We start from the raw sequence: 9,742 nt of genomic DNA, 5'->3' as shown, positions 1-9,742 counted from the left end.
AAAGTGGGGAAACCAGAAGAATATATTATTTTTGCATACTTACCTTGAAACTGAAATGAACCATTCAAAAGGAAAACTAAACTATTTAATAACACTGACAGCATTCTGTATGTGTAAATTGCATAAAGAAATTCAGACAAATTATACTTAAAAGAGGAATTGATACACTGAGCCACCAAAATAGGTTGTTCTTTATCCTACAGAGATACCTTCAGGGACAGGCAGTGAAAACCTGTCATGAAAAAAAATGAGAGAGAGAGAGAGAGAGAGAGAGAGAGAGAGAGAGAGAGAGAGAGAGAGAGAGATGCCTACAGATATGCAGTGTGCTTGGAGTATCCAGTATTCATAATCTCTATCAAACAATGGTTTCAAGTTTCAGGATAACAACTATGTGCCCCTTGTGCTCTAGTCAACTTGTCCTTCCCCATTATCCTGTAAGCAAATCCAATAAAGCTCACTGATTAATCAAAAAATAATATACATCGACATACATATACATATATATGTATATATATGTATATATGTATATATATATATATATATATATATATATATATATATATATATATATATATATATACACACACAATAACAACTGCAAAAAAGAGGCCATGAATTTGAAGGCAAGTAGAGGAGATTATGTAAGAGGGTTTGGGAAGGGAGAGAAAATGTTGTGATTAAAACCATCTCAATATTGAAGAAAAATTCTGATCTCAATCCCCTACTAACAGAAAGAGGTATATATTGACCTTTACTCTACATTCAACTAGTCCTTAAAAAGCTGTCATCATAACTAAAATATATTGAAACAAATAGAGAGGCCAGGTGTTGCCTGGATGCCTGCTGAAGATACCGCTTCTTATTCTTCAGTACTTTGTCTGTTTTCTTTTTTTTTATTGATATATTTTTTATTTACATTTCAAATGATTTCCCCTTTTTTGGGTCCCCACTCCCTGCAAGTCCCATAAGCCCTCTTCCCTCCCCCTGTCCCTTCATCTACCCCTTCCCACATACCTGTTCTGGAATTCCCCTATACTCTTGCACTGAGTCTTTCCAGAACCAAGGGCCACTCCTCCATTCTTTTTGGACATCATTTAATTTGTGGATTATGTCTTGGTTATTCAAAGTTTCTAGGCTAATATCCACTTATCAGTGAGTACATACCATGATTGATCCTTTGAGACTGGGTTACCTCATTTAGTATGATGTTCTCCAGCTCCATCCATTTGTCTAAGAATTTCATGAATTCATTGTTTCTAATGGCTGAATAGTACTCCATTGTGTAAATGTACCACATTTTTTGTATCCATTTCTCCGTTGAAGGACACCTGAGTTTTTTCCAGCTTCTGGCTACTACAAATAGGGCTGCTATGAACATAATGGAGCATGTGTCCTTATTGCATGCTGAAGAATCCTCTGGATATATGCCCAGGAGTGGTATAACAGGGTCCTTAGGAAGTGTCATGCCCAGTTTTCTGAGGAACCGCCAGACGGATTTCCAAAGTGGTTGCACCATCTTGCAATCCCACCAGCAGTGGAGGAGTGTTCCTCTTTCTCCACATCCTCTCCAACACCTGCTGTCTCCTGAGTTTTTGACCTTAACCATTCTGACTGGTGTGAGGTGAAATCTCAGGGTTGTTTTGATTTGCATGTCCCTAATGATTAATGATGTTGAACATTTCTTAGGGTGTTTCTCAGCCCTCCGAAGTTCGTCATATGAAAATTCTTTGTTTAGCTCCGTACCCCACTTTTTAATGGGATTATTTGGTTCTCTGGGTTCTACCTTCTTGAGTTCTTTGTATATATTAGATATCAGCCCTCTGTAGGATTTAGGGTTGGTGAAGATACTTTCCCAATCTGTTGGTTGACGTTTTATCCTTTTGACAGTGTCCTTTGCCTTACAGAAACTTTGGAGTTTTATGAGGTCCCATTTGTCATTTCTTGATCTTAGAGCATAAGCTATTGGTGTTCTATTCAGGAACTTTTGCACTGTGCCCATGTCCTCAAGGTTCTTCCCCAGTTTCTTTTCTATTAGTTTCAGTGTATCAGGTTTTATGTGGAGGTCCTTGATCCATTTGGAGTTGAGCTTAGTACAAGGAGATAAGAATGGATCGATTAACATTCTTCTGCATGCTGACCTCCAATTGAACCAGCACCATTTGTTGAAAAGACAAGACTATCTTTTTACACTGGATGCTTTCAGCTCCTTTGTCGAAGATCAAGTAACCATAGGTGTGTTGTTTTATTTCTGAGTCTTCAATCCTATTCCATTGATCCGCTTGCCTGATACTGTGCCAATACCATGCAATTTTATCACTATTGCTCTGTAGTAAAGTTTAAAGTCTGGGATACTGAATCCCCCTGAAGTTCTTTTACTGTTGAGAATAGTTTTAGCTATCCTGGGTTTTTTGTTATTCCAGATGAATTTGAGAATTGCTCTTTCTAGCTCTATGAAGAACTGGGTTGGGGTTTTTATGGGGATAGCATTGAATCTGTAGATTGCCTTTGGCAAGATGGCCATTTTAACTATATTAATTCTGCCAATCCATGAGCATGGAAGATTTTTACATTTTCTGAGATCTTCTTCAATTTCCTTCTTCAGAGATCTGAAGTTCTTGTCATATAGGTCTTTCACTTGTTTGGTTAGAGTCACCCCAAGATACTTTATGCTGTTTGCAGCTATTGTGAAGGGAGTCATTTCCCTAATTTCTTTCTCAGTCTGCTTATCCTTTCAATATATAAAGGCTACTGATTTGCTTGTGTTGATTTTGTAGCCACCCACTTTGCTGAAGTTGTTTATCAGCTGTAGGAGTTCTCTAGTAAAGCTTTTAGGGTCACTTAAGTATACGATCATATCATCTGCAAATAGTGATAGTTTGACTTCTTCCTTTCCAATTTGTATCCCTTTGACTTCCTTATGTTGTCTAATTGCTCTAGCTAGGACTTCAAGAACTATATTGAAAAGATATGGAGAGAGGGGGAAGCCTTGTCTAGTCCCTGATTTTAGTGGGATTGCTTCAAGTTTCTCTCCATTTAGTTTGATATTGGCTACCGGTTTGCCGTATATTGCTTTTAATATGTTTAGGTATTGGCCTTGAATTCCTGTTCTTTCCAAGACTTTTAGCATGAAAGGATGCTGAATATTGTCAAATGCTTTTTCAGCATCTAATGAAATGATCATGTGGTTTTTTTTCTTTGGGTTTGTTTATGTAGTGGATAGCATTTATGGATTTCCTTATATTGAACCATCTCTGCATCCCTTGGATGAAGCCTACTTGATCATGGTGGATGATCATTTTGATGTGTTCTTGGATTCGGTTGGCAAGAATTTTATTTAGTATTTTTGCATCGATGTTCATAAGGGAAATTGGCCTGAAATTCTCTTTCTTAGTTGGATCTTTGTGTGGTTTTGGTATCAGCGTAATAGTGGCTTCGAAGAAGGAGTTGGGTAGTGTTCCTTCTGTTCCTATTTGGTGGAAAAGTTTGAAGAGTATTGGTGTTAAGTCTTCTTTGAAGGTCTGATAGAATTCTGCACTGAAGCTATCTGGTGCTGTGCTTTTTTTGGTCAGAAGCCTATCTATGACCCCTTCTATTTCTTTAGGGGTTATGGGTCTGTTTAGATGGTCTATTTGATCCTGGTATAATTTTGGTAATTGGTATCTGTCTAAGAAAATGTCCACTTCCTCCAGATTCTCCAGGTGTGTTGAGTACAGGTTTTTGTAGTAGGATCTGATGATTTTTTGAATTTCCTCGGTTTCTGTTGTAATATCTCCATTTTCATTTCTAATTTTGTTAATTTGGATAGTTTCTCTGTGCCCTTTGGTTAGTCTGGCTAAGGGTTTATCTATCTTGTTGATTCTTTCAAAGAACCAGCTCCTTGTTTTGTTGATTCTTTGTATGGTTCTCTTGGTTTCTACTTGCTTGGTTTCAGACCTGAGTTTGATGATTTCCTGTCTTCTTCTCCTCCTGGGTGAATTAGTTTCTTTTTGTTCCAGGGCTTTCAGTTGCTCCATTAATCTTCTAGTGTATGCTCTCTTGAATTTCTTTTTGGAGGCACTCAAAGCTATGAGTTTTCCTCTTAGCACTGCTTTCATTGTGTCCCATAGATTTGTGTATGTTGTACCTCCATTTTCATTAAATTCTAAGAAATCTTTGATTTCCTTCTTTATTTCTTCCTTGACCAAGGTATCATTGAGTAGAGTATTGTTCAGTTTCCATGTGTATGTGGACTTTCTGTTGTTTTTACTGTTATCAAAGACCACTTTTACTCCATAGTGATCTGATAGAAGGCATGGGATTATTTCAATCTTCTTATATATGTTGAGGTCTGTCTTGTGACCAACTATATGATCTATTTTGGAGAAGATACCATGAGGTGCTGAGAAAAAAGTATATTCTTTTGCTTTGGGATGAAAAGTTCTATATATATATTAACTTAACTCCGATTGGTTCAAAGCTTCAATTAGTTTCACTGTCTCCCTGTTTAGTTTCTCTTTTCCTGATCGGTCCATTGGTGAGGGTGGAGTGCTGAAGTCACCCACAATTATTGTGTTAGGTGCAATTTGTACTTTGAACTTTAGTAAAGTTTCTTTTATGAATGAGGGCACCCTTGTATTTTGGGCATAGAGTTCAGGATTGAGAATTCTTCTTGTTGGATTTTTCCTTTGACCAGCAAGTAGTGACCTTCCATGTCTCTTCTGATGACATTAGGTTGAAAGTCAATTTTATCTGAAATTAGAATGACAACTCCGGCTTGTTTCCTAGGACCATTTGATTGTAGAATTGTCTTCCAGCCTTTTACTCTAAGGTAGTTTTTGTCTTTGACACTGAGGTGTGTTTCCTGTATGCTGCAAAATGTAGGGTCCTGTTTACGAAACCAGTCTGTTAGTCTATGTCTTTTTATTGGGGAATTGAGTTCATTGATGTTAAGAGATATTAAGGAGTAGTGGTTATTGCTTCCTATCATTTTTGATTTTAATTTTATATGTGTGTGGTTATCTTCTTTGGGTTTGATGAAAGCTTAATATCCTGCTCTCTCCAGGGTATAGTTTCCCTCTTTGTAATGGTGTTTCCCCCTATTATCCTTTGTAGAGCTGGGTTTGTAGAAAGATATTGTGTAAATTTGGTTTTGTCATGGAATATCTTGGTTTCTTCTATATTAATTGAGAGTTTCACTGGGTATAGTAGGCTCAGCCAGCATTTGTGTTCTCTTAGAGTCTGCATGAGCTCCGCCTAGGATCTTCTAGCTTTCATGGTCTCTGGTAAGAAATCTGGTGTAATTCTGATAGGTCTTCCTTTATATGTTACTTGGCCATTTTCTCTTACTGCCCTAAGTATTCTTTCTTTGTTTAGTATATTTGGGGTTTTGATTATTATGTGATGGGAGGTATTTCTGTTCTGGTCCAGTCTGTTTGGAGTTCTGTAGGCTTCTTGTATATTCATGGGCATCTCTCTCTTTAGGTTAGGGAACTTTTCTTCCATAATTTTGTTGAAGATATTTGCTGGCCCTTTAAGTTGTAAATCTTCACTCTCATCAATGCCTATAATCCTTAGATTTGGCTTTCTCATTGTGTCCTGGATTTCCTGGATGTTTTGGGTTACAAGCTTTCTGCATTTTGCATTTTCTTTAACTGTTGAGTCCATGGTTTCTATGGTATCTTCAGCATCTGAGATTCTTTCTTCTATCTCTTGTATTCTGTTGTTGATATTTGAGTCTATGGTCCCTGATTTCTTCCCAAGGTTTTCTATCTCCAAAGTTGTCTCCCTTTGTGCTTTCTTGGTTGTTTCTACTTCTGTTTTTCGATCCTGGAAGTTTTTGCTCAGTTTCGTCCTTTGCTTGTTTGTGTTTTCCTCTAATTCTTTAAGAGATTTTTGTGTTTCCCTTGTAAGGGCTTCTAACTTTTGATCCATTTTCTCCTGGATTTCTTTAAGTATGTCCTTCATGTGTTCCTGTACCAGCATCATGACCAGTGATTTTAAATCCAAATCTTGTTTTTCTGGTGTGTTGGGGTATCCAGGACTTACTATTGTTGGAGAATTGGGCTCATATGCTGCCATAATGCCTTGGTTTCTGTTAGTAACGTTCCTACGTTTGCCTTTAGCCATCTAGTTCTCCCAGGTGTTAGATGGTCTTATTGTCACTTGCTGGTGCTTCAACCTACTGTGGATCTTTAAGGTTATTTCTGCAACACTGGATGACTGGTTTTCCTCTGGCACAGATTACTGATATGCTGCCTTCGTTTTTGTGCCTTTGGAGCCCTTCTCAGTCTTGCCTCAAGCAATGTTATACTTATGTTGTCAAGGTCAACCAGGTATTCTCTGTCTGCTCTATTATGGAGCGAAGATGGCGTGGTGGGGGTCACTTCCTCTGTTGATTCTCACATAGGACACAGGTCCCGTGATGGACTGAGTGCAGATGAACCGCCTATGTGCTCAGCTCCTGAGTGCCGGCAGACCCCCCCCCCCCACCGGTGGTTTGCACCACCAGAAATCTAAACCTCAGGGTGATACAGTACCAGTACCGAGTGACTCTTTTCTGTCCAGGCAGGCAGAAAATATGGCCACAGGGCTTCTCTCCTTCCGCAGCTCTCTGGGCAGGACACAGGCCCTGTGCCTAGTGGGCTGGTAGACAAACCGCCTATGTGCTCAGTTCCTGAGTGCAGGCAGACCCCTGGCAGTTTGCACCCCCAGAGATCTAAAGCTCACGGTGAAACAGTACCTAGTGACCCTTTTCTGTCCCAGCAGGCAGTGAGTATGGCCGCAGGGCTTCTCTCCTTCCACAGCTCTCTGGGCAGGACACAGGCCCTGCGCCTGGCAGACTGGCAGGCAAATCACCTATGTGCTCAGCAGGACACGAGCCCTGAGCCCAGCAGGCTGGCAGACAAACCGCCTATGTGCTCCCTTGTATGTTTTCATGAGTGTGACAGTCAAGGAAGAAGAAGCCTCAGGTCTGTGGAGAGAAAAGGTGTTGATTGCTAGCTCCAACTGCTTCACTAGAACCAAAGAGCAGATATTCCCAACCTAGGCCACTTAGAGCACCATGGAGCCCTGATTGTGACCAGCAGCCTGCCATCTTCTCAGTGTACCAGACTCACACAGGATATAGAGCAATAGCCATGATGTGCATGTACTAGACACAGGTATCATGTTTCTGTATTGACACAGAGGCACAAGGAATGCCAATGAAAGCACCACTTTTGAAAGCACATCTCAGCTCTTCCTTCACGAGTTAGTCAGAAACACAAATATCAGGAAGGCACTGACACTTGATCACAGGGGTTATCAGTTCCATTGTGTCACGGATCGTCCTTCTCTTCATATCCCAGCACTAGATTCTGATCCTGAGGCATCCAGGAACAGGAAGGTATAGTGTTTACATAGGAAAGTTGTTAGGTAGAGCATGGATAAACTGGATGCCACTGATGCCATGAGGAACAGCTACAGCTGTAGTGACCTTCAACAGTCCTTGACCTGTAGTCACACAACAAAACAGAACAAGATATCAGATATCAAGGTAAATTGGGACTGCAAACAAACCCTCCTGGAGAGGGAAGGAACGTCAGATTCTCATGAGACCCTGTTCTAAGATAAATTAACTTGTCCTGAGTCACCTGGCTTTGAGGACAGCTGCACAAACCTTAGAGGTGCTGAAACACATAGGTGTGATTTATACAAAGTTCAGTAAAAATTTACAAAGCTCTGCTTCTTATCAGGGCTAGATCCAGTCTTTCTTTGTGCTGCAATATACATCTTTCTGATAGGGTGGTGAATAAACTGTACATTTGTCTTCTAGGAAAGCCAAAGTGGAAGGTTTTCCCAAGACTAGAACAACATACCCAGTTTTGTGCCTTTTTCAGATGTCTTGAACAAATTAGTATTTTTCCATGAATTGGCAAGGTAGGAGGAAAGTATTATTAAACATGGATGTCAGGGCTGATAACACAGTTCCAGAAGGGAGACAATGAAACAAATGGCAGGAAGAGGCCATAGGAGGGGACTTATGTCCCTTTTTTCAATGATTTGGCATAAAACATATCTACCAACAGGAAGTACCTGGACACCACAGAAAAGCAAAAACTTGACTGAACTGTGAAACCAGCTTTGCTTTTACAAAAACATCTGAAAACAGTGCTACAGGAGTGAGTGCTCACACAGTGGCCTGGGCAGGTGGCATTTTTATGTATGTGGGAAATTTTTAAAATCTTATAATGTATTAAATTAAAGAACACAAGTCTCATCAATCAAAGGGCTTCAGAGTATTCTCAGATGCCATCTGGGACCAATATAAGACAAATCTCAAGTTTCTTAAATCCACCAAATAATTTTTTTCAGAAATGTAAATATTTTTATTTTTTAACCATATCTAAGAATTGTTTAATTTAATATTTTTATTTGAGTTGTTACCATAAAAACCTCATGAAACTGATTCCATATTGAAATATGATATTTGGAGTAACCTAAATCTTTTCTCAGAACATGGTTACTAATAATTGGCCTCAAAACAAAATATGCTCTGAGATGAAAACTGTTTTTTTTTTTCAGAGCTGTGTTTTTATACCAACAAAGGGAACTCTACTTCTCCACTAATATTTGTCAATCTTGGACTTGTTGGAGTATGAGAAATAGAGAGCAATTAGATTTCTTCTACATGCAGATATACAGTTAGACAGGCACCATTTGATTAAGATGCTTACTTTTTTCCAATGTCCCTTGTATGTTCTCTATTAAAAACTGTGAGTGGATGGTTGATAGTTGTGTAGGCTTATTTCTGGGTCTTTAGGTATATTCCATTGTTCTACCTATCTTTTTTCTTGCCAATACAATGCTGTTTTTATTATATTATGTCTATGTAATACAACATGAGATCATGTATGGTGATACTTCTAGAAGTTATTTTATGGTAGAGGATTGTTTAACTATCCTGGGTTTTTTTCCACTTGAGGTGGGTAATTACTCCTTCAAGGTCTGTAAGAATTTTGTTGGAAATTAGTGGAATTGCTTGAATCATTAGATTGATATTGGTAAGATGCCATTTTGTACATAAATCCTCTGAAGGCAGGAGCATGAGAGACTTTGGCATCTTCAAATAGCTTCTTCAATTTATTTTTTTAGAATCTTGAAGTTCTCTTCACACATGTATTTTGCTTGCTTAGCTAGAGTTACACGATTAAATTTCATATTATTTTGCTCTTTTGTTGGGTGTTATTTCCCTAATTACTTTCTTAGCCCATCTATCATTTGTGTAAAGGAGAGCTTATGAATTATTTGAAATTACTTTCTATCTAGCCACTTGACTGAAGGTGTTTATCAGCTATAGCAGTGCTCTGTAAGATTTTGAAGGGTCTTTTATTTATACTACCAATTGTTCTGTGAATAGAGATACTGTGACTTCTTCCTTTCCAACTTGTTTCCCCTCAACTGTCATTAGCTTTCATATAGTCTAGCTTCAAGTTCTACATTGAACAGATAGGGAGAGAGTGTACTGCCTTGTGTTGTCACCATTTTAGTGGAAATCCTGGACCGTTCTTTACATTTAATTTGATATTGGTTATCAGATTACAGTTAATTGCCCTTACAGTATATACCTATTATCCCTGGTCTCTACAGCACTTTTTTCATGAATGGATGCTACATTTTGTCATAGGAGATGTTCTTGGGCTGCCTTACTTCCCTGAGTGTATCCATGAGATCCTGACAAAGATGGGAAAATCTTTCTCTGAAGACATGAGACAACTCATCATAG

The sequence above is a fragment of the Apodemus sylvaticus genome, chromosome 11 (assembly GCF_947179515.1).
Source record: "Apodemus sylvaticus chromosome 11, mApoSyl1.1, whole genome shotgun sequence".
Taxonomy (NCBI): Eukaryota; Metazoa; Chordata; class Mammalia; order Rodentia; family Muridae; genus Apodemus; species Apodemus sylvaticus.
This window is presented reverse-complemented; position numbering follows the sequence as displayed.